Source organism: Mobula hypostoma, chromosome 21 (assembly GCF_963921235.1).
Source record: "Mobula hypostoma chromosome 21, sMobHyp1.1, whole genome shotgun sequence".
Classification (NCBI taxonomy): domain Eukaryota; kingdom Metazoa; phylum Chordata; class Chondrichthyes; order Myliobatiformes; family Myliobatidae; genus Mobula; species Mobula hypostoma.
Window position 1 is genome coordinate 23,768,249 of NC_086117.1, and position 17,037 is coordinate 23,785,285.

A 17,037-nucleotide genomic window follows, 5' to 3' on the forward strand; every position below is an offset into this window, starting at 1 on the left:
TTTAAAATTTATGATTATTATCACCCAGTGCTGTTTATGAATTCGTGAATTTTATCCATTTTCTGCCTTTTAAAAAAAAACTCAATCATCTTTCTCCTCTTACGAAGAAAGACATGCTGCGCTTTTTAAAACTCAAACGTCTAGAGCCTGGGAAAATGTGTCTAGTTATTTCAGTGAGGTGCACAAGTATGACTTGGTAGCATAATGACGTATGTCACTTATGCACCTTTGCCTATAATCTGTACTAAATTGTGCAAATAGCAAAGAATGTTTAAGCAAACAATATATTTACAATATTACTGAAGTATTAAATACACAACAATATGAATCCAGTGCAACGGGATGAACACTTCTCTCTACAACTTTACACACAAAATGCTGGAGGAACTCCGCAGGCCAGGCAGCATCTATGGGAAAGGGTAAACAGCTATGTTTTGGGCTGAGACCCTTCATCAGAACTTTGCCCGAGACGTTTACTCTTTTCCATAGATGCTGCCTAGCCTGCTGAGTTCCTCCAGAATTTTCTGTGTATTGCTTGGATTTCCAGCATCTGCAGATTTTCTCTTGCTTGTTATTGGACTCTCTACAACATTCCTTACTTTTACCACTGCCCAGGGACCTGCCATTTTAATTAATGCACTATTTGCGTGTTCTTTAATGAATTTAATTAAAGTTGGAAGTTCAAAAGTAAATTTATTATCAAAGTACATATATGCCACCATATACAACCCTGAGATTCATTTTCTTGCAGGCATACTCAATGAGTCCATAGAATAATAACCATAACAGAATCAATGAAAGACTGCACCAACTTGGGCATTCAACCAGTGTACAAAAGACAACAAGTGAGCAAATAGAAAAAAGAAAGAAATAACAATAATATTAAATAAACAAGCAATAAATATCGAGAACAGTAGATGAAGAGCCCTTGAAAGAGAGTCCATAGGTTTTGGGAACAGTTCAATGATGGGGCAAGTGAAGTTGAATGAAGTTACCCTGTTCGGTTTAAGGGCCTGATAGTTGAGGGGTAATAATTGTTCCTGAACCTGGTGGTGTGAGTCCTGAGGCTCCTCTATCTTCTTCCTGATGGCAGCAGTGAGAAGAGTGCATGTTCTGGGTGGTGGGGGACCCTGATGATGGATGCTGGCTTCTTGCAACAGTGTTTCATTTAGATGTGCTCAATTGGTGGGGAGGGCTTTACCCATGATGGACACTGAAGTAAGTCAAATAATATTATTGAATAAGCCAATGATATTGCAATCTGAAGGAAAAGAGATTTCTTTTACTAGCCATAATGAGGTCCTATTTACTTTGAAACCAGTTTAATTTGTCCTTGACATTAGGTATTATATGTTGTTGTCCTTTTAGTCTACACTTGATGTCTTGGCATTCTCTGGTGCTCTTTGGTACATGTTACTGCTTCAATGGCATTATATAAATCCAAGATACTGTCGCTCCTGGTTCATTGGTCTCACCTGATTCAGCATCTGAGAAAATGCGATGCCTCAACTTGTTATTGCAGTGCGACTGGGCAGGAATGAATACTACTTGGGGCAATAAGATTGGGAGCATAGTTTATGAAGTTAAATTAGCTGCTACCATCTTCAGAAATGCAATATTTATAAATCTTTTTCTGGGGTTTTAAACGTTGATCCATGATAAAATCTTGTGATTCTCTATTTGTATAGCATCTGTTTATTTTGCATTCCCTTTGGCTCTCCAATCAAGAACATTATTCCTTCCTGAGTGTGACAGTTCTGTTCTTATCAAGCACCGCTCGCTTCAGCTGAATACTGGTTCAGCAACAATAATTAACTCCTGGGGTCAGCCGTTCCTTAGTAACGTCAGAGTATGAGCCACTTAACATGGGAACATTGCCGATTTTCCCCACCTGGGAGCAAACAGCACCAGTTAATTGCTGCAGGGTCATGGGTCAATGGACAATAGCACAAACTAGAATCACTCCTGTGATTAATGCAAAAAGTTATCACTGAAATAAACTACCCAGTTATGGAAAAATGTATTTCACTTTGATTAGTTATTTTTATAACGTAATCAGCTTTTCTCCACACAATCTGTAATTTGATCTGTAGCACCATTGCCGCTTTCTCTACTGGGCTAGAAAGACTGATTTTAATACTTAATACTGATGGGACTTGTTCTGTGCTATGCAGGCTAGCAGTTGAATCAAAAGTGAATGGAATGAGTTGAACTGTTACATATATTGACTAGAGAACACTTTTCCCTTTGTTTCTTTTGAGACCTGAACAGCATTTATTGACCAGAGCTAATTGCCCTTGAGCAAGTTGTGGAGAATCACCTCCATATAAAGCTGCAGTCCTTACGGTGAAGGTATTTCCGTTGTGGTTTTGGGAGGGAATTCAAGGATTTACAACCAGTGATGATGCATTTCCAAGATGGGATGGTGTTTTTACCCATTGCTATTGATCTCCTTGCTTACTAGTGGCTCTGGGTTTGGGAGGTGCAGCACTTTTTGTACACCCTGCACACTGCAGGTTACAACATAGAGTTAGGGTTAGTGAGGTATGTTGTTGCCACTTGCATGATCGTCACTGATTTGATTTGACGTAAAAGATGCATTTCATTGTGTGTTTTGCATGTACATGTGACAAATAAAGCTAATCTTTATCATCTTTATCTTTATATACACTTGTGATGGAGGGAATAAACATTCAGGGAGTTTGACAGAGGTGGGGGGAGTCAATAGCATAACTTTGTCCCAGTGTGAAATTTCTTCCGAGTTGTTCACACTGTACTTCAAGAAAAAATTCAAATTCAAGATTGTTTAATGTTATTTCCAGTACACAAATGTAAAGAAGAACAAAATAGTTGTTACTCTGGATCTGATGCAGCAAAAGAAAACATAATAAGATAGAGAATACAATAATGAAAAGCTACAATAAATATAAATACATAAGTTAGCTTATATACATTGACTGTATGTCTATAAAGTGACCCTAGACACAAAAGTGTCTGTACATAAGGTGACTGACAGGAGATGATAAAGTAGTGGTGGTTGTGGCTGTGGAGAAGTGGGTGGAGGTGTTGATCAGCTTTGTGTCTTCGGAAAAGTAAATGTTTATGAGTCTGGTGGTTCTGGCGTGGATGTTATGTAGCTCCTCCCTGACAGGAGTGGGACAAACGGTCCATGAGCAGGGTGGGTGGGATTCTTCATAACGTTACTGGCCCTTTTCTGGCACCTCTCTCTCTATATATGTGTCTTTGAAGGCAGGTAGGCTGGTGCCGGTGATGTGTGGGGCAGTTTTGACAGCCCGTTGTAGAGCCTTCCTGTCTGCCACAGTGCATTTTCCCTACCGAGCAGTGATGCAGCATGTTAGGATGCTCTCCACTGCACATCTGTAGAAACTCGTAAGTATTGATGTGCATAGTCCAGCTCTCTTCAGCCTCCTCAGAAAGTCGAGGCATTGGTGAGCTTTCCTGATTGTGTCGAATCTGTTATGGGATCATGAGAGGTTGCATGAGATGTAATTCCTAAGAGTTTGAAATTGCTCGCGGTTTCCACTGCTGTGCTGCTGATGTAAAGAGGGGTGTGAGTGGCACGAGTTCTGAAGTCAATGACCATCTCCTTTGTCTTGTTGACATTGAGGAAGAGGTTATTTTTCTGGCACCAGACCTTGAGCGCTTCCACCGCCTCTCTGTGGGCAGTCTCATGGTTGTTGGTGATGAGCCCCGCCACTGTTGTGTCATTGGCAAACTTGACAACGTGATTACTTGGGTGTTTGCCCGTGCAGTTATGTGCTAGTAGAGTGTACAGAGCTCAGCACACAGCCCCGGGGGGGGGGGCATCCCTATTGAGGATGATGGGGAGGGAGAAGCTGTTGTGCAGACTGACTATCTGGTCTGTTGGTTAGGAAGTCCAACTCCCAGTTACACAGTGGTGTATTTAGACCAAGGAATAGGAGTTTATTCACCAAGGTCTGTGGGACAATAGTATTGAATACCAAAATGAAATCCAGAAACAGCATCCTGACATATGGTGGAAGTTCCATGTCTCAGGGGTCATGAAGTGTGTGAAGTTACCATAACTAGAGAGAAGGTTCTTGGGGAACTGAAAGGTCTGAAGGTAGATAAGTCACCTGGATCAGATGGTGTACACCCCAGAGTTCTGAAAGAGTTGGATGGAGAGTTCATGGAAGCATTAGTAATGATCTTTCAAGAATCACTAAATTCTGGAATGGTTCCAGAAGACTAGAAAATTGCAAATGTCACTCCACTCTTCAAGAAGGGAGAGAAACAAAAAAAGGAAACTATAGACCAGTTAGCCTAACCTCAGTGGTTGGGAAAATGTTGGAGTCAATTCTTAAGGATGAGGTGTTAGCGTACTTGGAAGCATATGATAAAATAGACAGCAGGTTTCCTTAGGGAAAATCTGGTCTGACAAATCTTGTCTGTTGGAACTCTTTGAAGAAATAACAAGCAGGATAGACAGGGAGAATCAGTTGATGTCGTGTATTTGGATTTTCAGAAGGCCTTTGACAAGGTGCCGCATGTGAGGATACTTAGCAAGCTATGAGCCCACAGTATTACAGGAAAGATTCTAGCATGGATGAAGCAGTAGCTGATTGGCAGGAGGCAAAGAGTGGGAATAAAGGTAGTCTTTTTTGGCTGGCTGTCAGTGACTAGTGGTTTTCCATGGTTCTCTATGTTGGGACTGATTCTATCTATGTTGTACTGTATGCCAATGATTTGGATGATGGAATTGATGGCTTTGTTGCAAAGTTTGCAGATGATATGAAACTAGATGGAGGGCCAGGTAACTTTAAGGAAGTAGAGAGGCTACAGAAGGACTGAGACAGATTAAGAGAATGGGCAAAGAAATGACAGATGGAATACAATGTCATGAGTGTATGGACATGCATTTTGGTTGAAGAAATAAAACGGTAGACTATTTTCTAAATGGAGAGAAAAATACAAAAAACTGAGGTGCAAAAGGACTTGGCACCTATCATCTGCCAGCTGGTAAACTTTCCCCTCCCCCACCTTCTTACTGTGGCTTCTTCCCCTTGCATTTCCAGTCCTGATTCCCTAAAGGTTAATTTGCAGGTTGAGTTTGTGCTGAGGAAGACAAATGCAATGTGAGCATTCATTTCAAGAGGACGAGAATATAAAAGCAAGGATGTAATGTTGAAACTTTATAAAGCACTGGTGAGGCCTCACTTGGAGTGTTGTGAGCAGGTTTGAGCCCCTTTTCTTGGAAGGGATGTCTGAAACTGGAAAGCATTACAAGGAGGTTCATGAAAATGATTCCAGGATTAAATGGCTTGTCATATGAAGAGCGTCTGATGGCTTTGGGCTTGTATTCACTAGAATTCAGAAGAATGACAGGTGACCTCATTGAAATAAAATTGAATGCCGAAAGGCCTTGATAGAGTAAATGTGGAGAGGATGTTTCCTATGGTGGGGGAATCTAAGACCAGAGGACACAGCCTCAGAATAGAGGAGTGTCCTTTTAGAACGGAGATGAGGAGGAATTTCTTTAGCTAGAGAGTAGTGAATCTGTGGAATTCTTTGCCACAGGCAGCTGTGAATGCCAAGTCTTTATGTATATTTAAGGCAGAGGTTGATAGATTCTTGATTGGTCAGGGCATGAAGGGATACGGGGAGAAAGCAGGAGATTGGTGCTGAGAGGAAAATTGGATTAGTCATGATGAAATGGTAGAGCAGACTCGATGGGCCAAATGGCCTAATTATGCTCCTTTACCTTATGGTCTTATAAGTGTCATTGTTATGGCATCTGCTGTAGAGCAGTTCTGTTGGTAAGCATATTGGTGACTGTCCAGTGTGGCAGGAACAGAGTTTGTGATATGTGCCATTACCAGCTGTTCAAAGCACTTCATGACAAGTGATATTACTGCCACTGGGCAGCAGTCATTCATTTCTGAAGCTGTAAAATTCTTTGGTATAGGGATGATGTCCATGAAGACATCAGTGAGCTGGTGTGCACACTCCCTGAGTACTTGGCCTAGGATGTTATCTGGCCCGGCCACCTTATGGGGGTTGACTCTCTGCAGAGTCCTTCTCGCGATGGCTGCTGTTACAGACAGTGGCTGCTCACCTGGGAGAAGCAATAGTTTCTGAGGCCAGTGTTGTGTTGTATGCCTCAAAGCATGCATAAAAGTTATTTAGAGCATCAGGGAGGGAGGCATCACTGGTACAGTCGATGCTGTGTAGTCAGCCACATACAGCGGGCATCATTATGGGACAGATGTTCCTAAATTTTTTGTGCGTAGGTGGTCTTTGCCCTCTTGATACTAAGATGAGATATCCCCTGGCTGTTCTTTCACCAGACTTGAAGGCAACGATCTGGGCTTTTAGTAGGGAGCGCACCTCGGCATTCAGCCAGGGCTTCTGGTTGGGCTGTGAGATGACATTTATTGAGGTACCAACATCGTCAACACACTTACTGATGTAGGCGGTGGCAGATGATGCATATTCCGAGATCTGTGTCTTCTCCATTTGTGTTGGTCTCCTTGGACATCTGCTAGTTTGTCCATTCAAAGGAGTCCTGAAGCACAGAGAATGCATAACTGGAAAAATGGAGCATACTCCATCACACTCCTAACTTGTGCCTTGTAAATGATGGAAAGACCTTGTGGTGATAGACCACTCGCCATAGGACACATAACTCTGAACCTTTCTTTCTAGTCAATAGCAGCCCGAGGATTTTGCTGCTGGGGACTTGATGGTAGTGCTATTGAATATCGAGTATTGGTGGATAAATGATTTCTTGTTGGAGATGGTCTTTGTAATGAAACATTACTTCAAGTTTCAAGTTCCTGTGTGTCAACATATCAGAGGATTTACCCTGACTGGTTGCACCACAGCCTGGTATGGAGTCTCTAACGCACAGGATTAAAAATAGCTACAGAGAGTTGTAAGCTCATCCAGCTCCATCATGGGCACTAGCCTTCCCACCATCAAGGGCATCTTCAAAAAGAAGGCTGCATCCATCATCAAGGACCCTCACAATATAGGACATATCCTCTTCTCATTACTACCATCAGGGAGAACGTACAGGAGCCTGGGGATGCACACTCGATGATTTAAAAACAGTTTCTGCTCTTCGGATTTCTGAATTGACCATGAACACCATCTCACTATTTTGTTCTTTTTGCACTTTTTAAAAATACATTTCTTACTGTAACCTGTAGTATTTTTATGTATTGTACTGTTGTTGTAAAACAACAAATTTCATGATATATACCAGTGATAACAAACCCGATTCTGACTTGCCACTAATCATCCCAGTCCTGGTGATACTGAAATGAGACTTTGGTAAATATGAACTGGTAAATATGTTCCCATAAGTGAGACATTAAAGTCCTGTCTGCGTTCCCCCCCCCCCCCATAGATCCCTGCTTTGAAGGACGAGCAAATCTCCTGTAAGGTTTTCTAAAGATGCTGTCTATGTGTTGCTGTAAAATGCATTTTCTGCAATGTTCACACCTTTGTGTGGGAGGAGGTGAGTACAGCTCTGTCAATGTATTTCTTTCATTGTACTTAAGTTTTTAAATACCTCTCATTAAAAAAATATTACCTTGCAACCAGTAATTACTCATGACAGCAATTAATTTCTAATCACAGGGTTATGACATCTTCAGAAAGAACAAGTGTGAAAGACATTGAGAATGAACCGGTAACGAGGAATGTGGAGGGTGAGTGGGAGGGAAAGGGAAGCAGGTGCAAACTGATGTCCTTTTCTATATATTCCTTCCTTATTAGAGATTAGCATTGTCAACACTCCAAGATTGTCTTTATTTAAAAAATATACCTACTTATTAAATATATACAGGAAATACAACCAGGATACCTCTTTCTCTACATTTATTTAACCATCATATGAATACATTCTCTTACAATGCAAATGTGCCATTCATGTTTGCTTTTTAACGAATACACCCATGAAGTGATTGAAAGTTGTCATACAGGATTCAGCAAGGTGGCAGCAGGTTGCTAGAGTGTGGTCCTTCCCCGCACAGCCTTTGAAGTAATTGCGCTGAATTCAGTGCACCCCCAGCATGTACTCCTGCATCCTGGAAGCTACTAGTCAGCAGCATTCCCTTCCAGATATCTTCTTACAGTGGAAGACCAACACCTTCTGGGCAATCTTTCACCAGGTTGATGATCTTCCAACAGTAGTTGATATTTGTCTGAGTATGCAGCCTATACACAGTTACACAGCTGACAATAATTGGGCCATTGCACCTTTCTTCAAAGATTGCTGGAAAATGTACAGTCCATATGGAGGTGGACAATTGTCATCCTCATTGCAGCCATCTAAAGGGCAGGGAAGGAATGAGACTCTGGCTGTGCAGGAAGGATCTGGCAGGGACAGCACCTCTTGCAGCCAAACAAGGTCTTGGTGTTTGTTTGTGAATTCTCCCATTCGGCTTAGAAAAACATCTCACAGGACCCACTATGTTTTCTCATGCAGGACCTCCAGGATGTAAGCTGCTTTATTATTGTCACACGTACAGTGAAAAACCTGTCTTGCCTACTGTTCATGCTATGCATTGAGGCACATAGAACAGTACAGCACAGGAACAGGCCCTCTGGCCCACAATGTTGTGCCGAACCAGCTCAAAAGTAGATCAAAAACACTTAAAAACATCTCTTCTACCTACACAATGTCCATATCCCTCCATCTTCCTCACATTCATGTGCCTATCTAAACACCTCTTAGAAGCCTTTAAACTACTTGCCTGTACCAACACACCAGGCATTCCCCATTCTCTGAAAGTAAAACAAGGGTAATATGATAAGTGTGCAGAATAAAGAGTTGCACTTACAGAGAAAGCGCTGGACAAGTGGCTAATAATTCATCTTATTGTACTATACGGTTCACTGACTGATGCACTAGTGGTTAAAGATGTTTATTTGCAGAAAGTTCTTTTTATTTCAAATATATACTTTGTTCAAAACATATACAGGAAGTAACCATTGGTTTTCTAGACATGGCTGCAAGCAAAATCCAGGATAATATGCTCATTAAAAAGTTGGAAGATTCTCATTTATGTTGCTGTGAAAATTCTTTACTTCAAAGAAAAATTCTTCTCTTAGTTAGTTTTCATTTCTGAGCTACCTTGTCTTCGTGATATTGTAAATTCACTGTATCAAGTAACCGTGAAATAGATTTTTTGAGAAGTGAATAGTTCTGTTTCTTTTTTTTTACAAATTATTGTGGTTCTGTCAATGTGAACATCTGACTGGGTATTGGCTCCTGAGAGTTGTATAGAGCCTGATCTCCAGGTGAGAAGCTGGCTAGGTCAATGGAGTCCCTTACCAATTGTTAGTGGTGATCTTGGGACCACCAACTCACTGGTGGAAATAGTTTCCTGAGAGTTCCACATTGGACTAGAATTTCTGTTAGACCTCATTCAGTGATCCAGGCTGTGACTGATTTTATTTTCTTGCAAATGGAGTGTTGAATGATGAGAGGCTTTGGTAAAGAAAAAGGTTACCTGATCTTCAACACAGTTCGGAATTTGGGGAGATGGTGGGAAGAACGCTTGTTAATATTAAACCAAAACTTAGAACAGAGAACATTATACCACAGTACAGGCCCCTTGGGACCATGCACCCACCATTGCCTTTGTGGGGGAGAAAAACTTACCTCTGACATCCCTCCTATACCTTCCTCCAATTACCTTAAAATTAAGTTTCCCCATATTAGCCATTTCCACCCTGGGGAAAAAGTCTCTGACTATCCATTTGATCTATGCCTCTCATCATCTTGTACTCCTCCATCATCTCCCATCCCTCTTAGTTCCAAGGAAAGAAACCCTGGCTCACTCAACCTATCCGAATAAGACATGCTCTCTAATCCAGGCAGCATCCTGATAAATCTCCTCTTCACCCTCTTTAAAGCTTCCACATCTACCTTGTTGGAGTTAGATTTGGAAAAGTGAGTGGGGTCAGTCAGAAAATTTGGCATGCTTGAGATTGTGGGGTAATTTCAAATTCTGAAGACAGCATTTGGTAGATGGATTGAGGGGTATGTTTAATAAAGGGAGATAACAGTAAATATAGAAAAATATGAATAAGCTTCCAAAATGGGCATTCAACTGCAAAATTAATCAAACTAGATAGACTTTAACAGGAGGACAGAAACTGCTTGGAAAATAATTGTATAAATTGAAATGAGGAACAGAGAGATCAGGGAGCAAGTCAACAGAGGTATTAAAAAACGGTTCTTTTTTTTAAACAAGGAACTCTGCAGAACCGATGAGACCATACATAGAATATTGCAAACAGTTCTAGTCTTCGTATTTTATTAAGTCCATAAAGGAACCTGAAGTTGCAAAAATGACCAACTAAAATAGCATCAAAACTAGTATTTTGTATCTTCAGTACACCTTTTTATTGTTTATTTCCAATATTCTGCATGTGGTACTTTTTTGGTGTTAATATTGAAAATAAGCTTCTCACATTGTTGTTTAAAGGCACATATGATTTCAGAGAGTACTAAATAAATTTTACTCTGAATCAAACATCCCATAACTGAGAGAATGGACCCCCCATCCCCCCCCCCCCGCCAAGTCGAGATTCTGCCACGAGGAAATATCCTTTCCACATCCATATAGTCAGTACCTCTGCCCCAGGATTGTTTTAAAATTTATTCTTTCAACAGCAGTATATGTATGCCTAGCTGATCCAATTTGTCCTCACTGGACAACTTACCCATCCCTGACATTGGTCCAATAAACCTCTCTCGATTCCTCCCATTACATTTTCAATCTTTTTTAAGGAGACCAATATCAAACAGTATGTAAAAACAAACAAGAGAAAAATTTGCAGATGCTGGAAATCCAAGCAAGATACACAACATGCTGGAGGAACTCAGCAGGAAAAAAAGTACAGTCGACGTTTTGGGCTGAAATCCTTCGGCAGTCCTGCAGCGAAGCAGTTTTTTCAATAGTTCCTGCAATCAGTAGTTTGTGGTCATGAGCAATAATAGCTTGTTTTTTTTTCTTTTAAATTACAGATTATTCACTGAATTTGAATCCCATAACTATCATTGTAGGATCTGAAGTCAATTTCTAGAATTTTACTACTATCCAGATGACATGCTTCTTGAAGATCCCACCTGATACATCCCCTCCCCTTCCAGCATTCTTAATAACTCCCAGATCTGCTCTTCGACCTTCATCCCCTCCTTTTCTCGTGGCATTTACCCATTCAACTGTACAAGACGGGATACCTATCCTAACTCTTCCTTTCCCCAGGTGCTGACTTTGCCGAGAACCTGTGTTCCACCCAAGTTAACCTTTGTAAAAATAGTAAGTGATTATGCGTCTTGCAAAATATATTTAGAGTTATTATAAACTTGCAAGAGGGTCCTGCTGCTGAGTTGTTTTGCTCCAATTCTCTAGCTTCAAAGTACCCAATCACTGGTTAAATTATTTAAACATTTTAATTGCTTGCTTTAATTTAGTGAAATAACACTTCTAGATTTGAATAGTTGTGTGCTCAGGGTGATAATCATTTTCGTGATTGATTCATTTGAAGCCTCAGTTATCAGCAAATGGTATCAATAAACCTAGCATGAGACCTGTTTCTTAAATGACATACAGCTTCAAGTGCAGAAATTGCAGGGGCCCTAGCAGAGATATTTTAAACAACCTTAGTGACAGAGGAGAGGTACAGAGGATTGGAGGATAGACAATGTTTAAAAAAAGGTTCTAAACAGAAACCAGGAAATTATAAGCTGGTGAGTCTAACATCAGTTGTGGGAAAATTATTGGAAGGTATTTCAAAGGACTGGATGGACGAATTAAGCAAGGCTTTGTGCATGGTAGGTCATGTCTAACCAATCTTATAAGAGTTTTTGAGGAAGTTACCTTGAAGGTGGATGAAAGCAAGGCAGTGGATTTTGCCTGAATGGACTTTAATAAGGCATTTGACAAGGTCCCGCATGAGAGGCTGGTCAAGAAGGTTCAGTCCTTCAGCATTCAGGATAAATTAGAAAATTGGATTAGACATTGGCTTTGTGGGAGAAGCTGGAGAGTGGTAGTAGAGGTTTGCCTCTGTGCCTGGAGGCCTGTGACTAGTGGTGTGCCACAGGGATCAGTGCTGGGTTCTTCGTTGTTTGTCATCTTTATCAATGAACTGGATGATAATGTCGTTAACTGGATCATCAGATTTGCAGTGGACAGTGAGGGCTGTCATGGCTTGCAGAGGGATCTGCATCAGCTGGAAAAATGGGCTGAAAAATGGCAGATGGAATTTAATGCAGACAAGTGCAAGGTTTTGCATTTTGGTAGGAACAACTAGGGTAGGTCTTACACAGTGAATGGTAGGGCACTGAAGAGTGTGGTAGAACAAAGGGATCTGGGAATACAGGTTCATAATTAGGTGCAAGTGGCGTCATAGGTAGATGGGGTCATAAAGAAAGATTTTGGTACATTGACCTTCAGAAATCAATGTATTGAGTACAGAAGATGGGATGTTATGTTGAAGTTGTATAAGATGTTGGTGAGGCCTAATTTGGAGTATTGTGTGCAGTTTTGGTCACCTACTTACAAGGAAGATGTAAACAAGGCTGAAAGAGTGCAGAGAAAATTTACAAGGATGTTGCCAGGTCTGGAGGAGCAGACGTATAAGGAAAGATAGAATGGGTTAGGACCTTATTCTTTCAAATGTTGAAGATTGCGAGGAGATTTGATAGAGGTATACAAAATAATGAGAGGCAGAGATAGGGTAAATGCAAGCAGGCTTTTTCCAAAGTTTGGGTGGGACAACAACCCGAGGTCATTGCTTAAGGGTGAAAGGTGAAAAGTTTAAGAATAACATGAGGGGAAACTTCTTCACTCAGTGGGTTGTGACAGTGTGAAATGAGCTTCCAGCACAACTGGTCCACGCGAGCTCAATTTCAAAGTTTAAGAGAAGCTTGGATAGTTTTGTAGAAAGTAGGGATATGGAGCGCTATGGTCCAGGCGCAGGTCATTGGAAGTAGGCGGAAGTAGGCAGTTTAAATGGATTTGGATGGACTACATGGGCCGAAGGGCCTGTTTCCCTGAATCTATGACGTTCCCTGGCAGGTTAACATTCTAAATCCCTTGTTGCTGAAAGCTGCTGGTGTTCTTTCTACTCCAAATGTTGTCAGTATCTATCTCAGGGAGTATAATCCACTTGAATAGCATGGTCTGCTGCAGAAACCACAGTGACTAACAAAGTACACGGTACTTGCAGATTATTGTATCACGTCTCGGTAATGGGGAAGAAGTGGGGAACTTGTATCATGCTCAGATATACAGTATGCAGTGTTAATTAGATCCATAGAGAACACTAGTCCAGCATATAACATTCGCATTTAAGAAATTTTCCTTATTTATAGGTTACTGTTGAACTTTCTCTGAAACAATTGCTTCTTGTTATTCATCCAATTATTACTCCCCAGGCTGTACTGATGAATAATAGATTAATCAGGGCAGCCATCGAGAGTTCAGATTGATTGAATTACACAACATAAATCTAATAATGTTAGTACAGCACTGTTCCACTCAGTTGCATTGTCTCTAATTTTAGTTTCACAGGACTATGGAGTCTTTCCATTATTCTGTCCACTGAGGCCACTGCAGTATTACTAAGCTAGCTGATCTCCTGTTCGATTAATTGGTGCAGAAATTAAGGAAATAAAAAGAGAATCATTGTAGTTATGAGTGACTGAACCAAAAGAATAATAAAAAAACAAAATGAATAGGAACTAATTAAGATCTGTCCACAAATCTGGTAGAAAAAAAACTATACGAATCCATGAGTTACTAACAATATGGAAAAAGTTTTGTGAGATATATTGTTTAGCCTTTTCTCTTTCCTTTACAGATCCCTGTCCATCATCAGGATTAAATATTGAGAAATATAATGTTTCCTTTGGGTCTTTCCAGTTAAGACTCCTGGAATGGAGCAGACTAAACATACCAGATAAAACTGAGTCTGAATTAAATTTGGCTTTAAACATTTGAGAATGGAAAACCATATTCAGATATTAAAAAACAGCTACTGGAAATCTATAGTCCAAGAAATACAGATGTATCCTGAGTATTTCCTATATTTGATGTTTTCACTTTGCATTCGAGCACAACCTCAAATGAGTGGCTGATACAGTGAATCCCCAGTATCAGTTGGTCACAGATCTTAATGTGATTTTTCGTGTGTCTCAATATTTAAAGGCACCTTCTATGGGGGCTCCATACCATAAAGCTTTGCATTACTGGGCTATTGATCTGGATCCCTTCCAATCCTACAATGAAATATAAAGAGACAGTAATAGTCACGAAGCCACTGAAATGTAAAAGCTGGTTAATTATTGGGGAAACAATTGTACTCTCCCCTGATCCACAAGTGGCTGACATTTAACTGTTCTCTGAATTGAACAAGCAACCTACCAAGCTCAGGGCTGTTGAGTTAAACAACAAATGCCTGCAATACAATGGATGTCCACATCCTGCAAAGTACCAAAATCCTTTGAGGAGAACAGTAAAGGATTAAAAATAACCTGGGAAGTAATGAAGCTAAATTTAAGTATGATGAAAAACTTGGGGCATTATGATGAGTCTTGGGCTATGTCAGCCAAATGCAAAATGAAAAGAAGATTAGACAAAATCCCACTGTGTTCATGACAATCTTTTGGAGAAGCATTGATGGAACCAAAAACCCTCGAGAGAAAGTTTAATACTTTGAGATTTCTCATGTACAAGGCTGGTGGGTCAACTTGCAGAAACATAAATTATGCATACATTTTTAGAGCTTCTAAGCTTGGCCAGGTTAAGATAGCGTGAATTTGATAGCGCATCCAATTTTCTTTTTTCTTTTCAATTTGTTTAAACTTGAGTAAAGGATGAATTGAGGATCTTGATCATCTGGTATATCTTTTTAGTCTAAGTATCATACATAACTGGCACATTTTGTCTGCTTTAATGGACAGGTCAGTGAGGTACACTTACATCAAATTAAGCCAGTGCATTGAGTGGAAGAAAAAAATATGGCTTTTGGACTCCTTCCAAACATCTAAAATGTGATTTCCAAATGATGCAGAGAGGGATAATGTCAAGGTTAGTGGACCTGACCCAAGTACAAAGTTTCCAGTTATCTGAATGAAAACCAATTTGGAATGTATTCCCCAAAGCACCTAAGTTTACTGCTCAACCCATTTCCTGTATCTTTCTCTGCATTTGGAATGCATGCTTTTACAATAAAATCAGTACATTTTTCTACATTAAAATATGCTACATTTGGAGAAGATGTCAAAGCTCCTTGCTGTTTCAATAAAGGAAGACTATTCAAATATATATCCACAAAGGAGAAACATTTCAAAAGTGTGGAAACCGTAAATAAAAGTATCAAAAGCTAAGTTGTTTGGAAGGAAAATGTTGATATTTTCACAATTATAATTTTATATCTGTTTCCATGTCTGTATTCCTATCACAAATCTTTCATTCAAAGCAACCTATGTCCTTTTTTTAAAATGCAGGAACTTGAATTAAATTTCTCACATTCATTAGCATACTATTTTGTCTCAATGTAATCAAGTAATTTCTGGATTTTGAGGGCAATACATAGAACATAGAAATTTACAGCGTATTATAGGCCCTTCGGCCCACAATGCTGTGCTGACCATGTATCCTACTCTAGAAACAGCCTAGAATTTCCCTAGAGCATAGTCCTCTATTTTTCTAAGCTCCATGTACCTATCTAAGAGGCTTTAAAAGACCCAATTTTATCTGCTTCCATCACCGCCACCAGCAGTGCATTCCATGCATCCACCACTCTCTGTGAAAAACTTACCCCTGACATCTCCTCTGTACCCATTTCCAAGTACCTTAAACTATGCCCCCTTTTGTTAGCCATTTCAGCCCTGGGAAAAAGCCTCTGGCTGTCCACACGATCAATGCCCCTCATCATCTTATACACCTCTATCAGGCCACCTCTTATCCTCTGTCGCTCTAAGGACAAAAGGCCAAGTACACACAACGTATTCTCATAAGGTACAAATCCAAGCAACATCCTTGTAAATATCCTCTGCACTCTCTCTATAATATTAGATTATGAGGACACTCAGTCCTCGTTTATTGTCATTTAGAAATGCATGCATTAAGAAATGATACAATGTTCCTCCGGAGTGATATCACAAAAAAAAGGACAAACCAAAGACTAACACTGACAAGACCACATAATTATAACATATAGTTACAGCAGTGCAAAGCAATACCATAATTTGATAAAGAGCAGACCATGGCCACAGTAAAAAAAAGTCTCAAAGTTCCGATCGACTCCCGAGTCCCCGATAGCAGGCGGCAAAAGGGAGAAACTCTCCCTGTCATAAACCTCCAGGCACCAACAACTGCCGATGCTTTGGAAGCACCCGACCACAGCCGACTCTGAGTCCATCTGAAAACTTCGAGCCTCCGACCAGCCCCTCCGATACAGCCTCTCCGGGCACCATCCTTTGCTGAGCACCTCGACCCTGCCCTGGCCGCCGAGCAACAAGCAAAGTCAAGGACTTGGGGCCTTCTCCTCCGGAGATTCTGGATCACACAGTAGCAGTGGCAGCAAAGAAGGCATTTCAGAAGTTTCTCCAGATGTTCCTCTGTGCTCTCACATCTGTCTCCATCAAATCAGGATTGTGCAAGCACCCTACTTGACAGATAACAGATATCATTCACCGGAGTGGCCGCTGCGCACTGCATCGCGCCGCCATCTTCTCCTCCTTGGTAATATCCACATCCTTCCTGTAGTGAGGTGACCAGAACTGAATACAGTACTCCAAATGAGGTCTGACCAAGGTCTTATACAGCTGCAACATTACCTCACAGCTGTTGAACTCAATCCCATGGTTGATGAATGCCAACACACCATATGTCTTCTTAAAAACACTGTCAACCTGCACAGCAGCTTTGAGTGTCCTAACGACACGAACCCCAAGATCTCTCAGATCCTCCACACTGCCAAGAGTCTTACTATTTACATTATATTCTGTCTTCAAATTGGACCTAC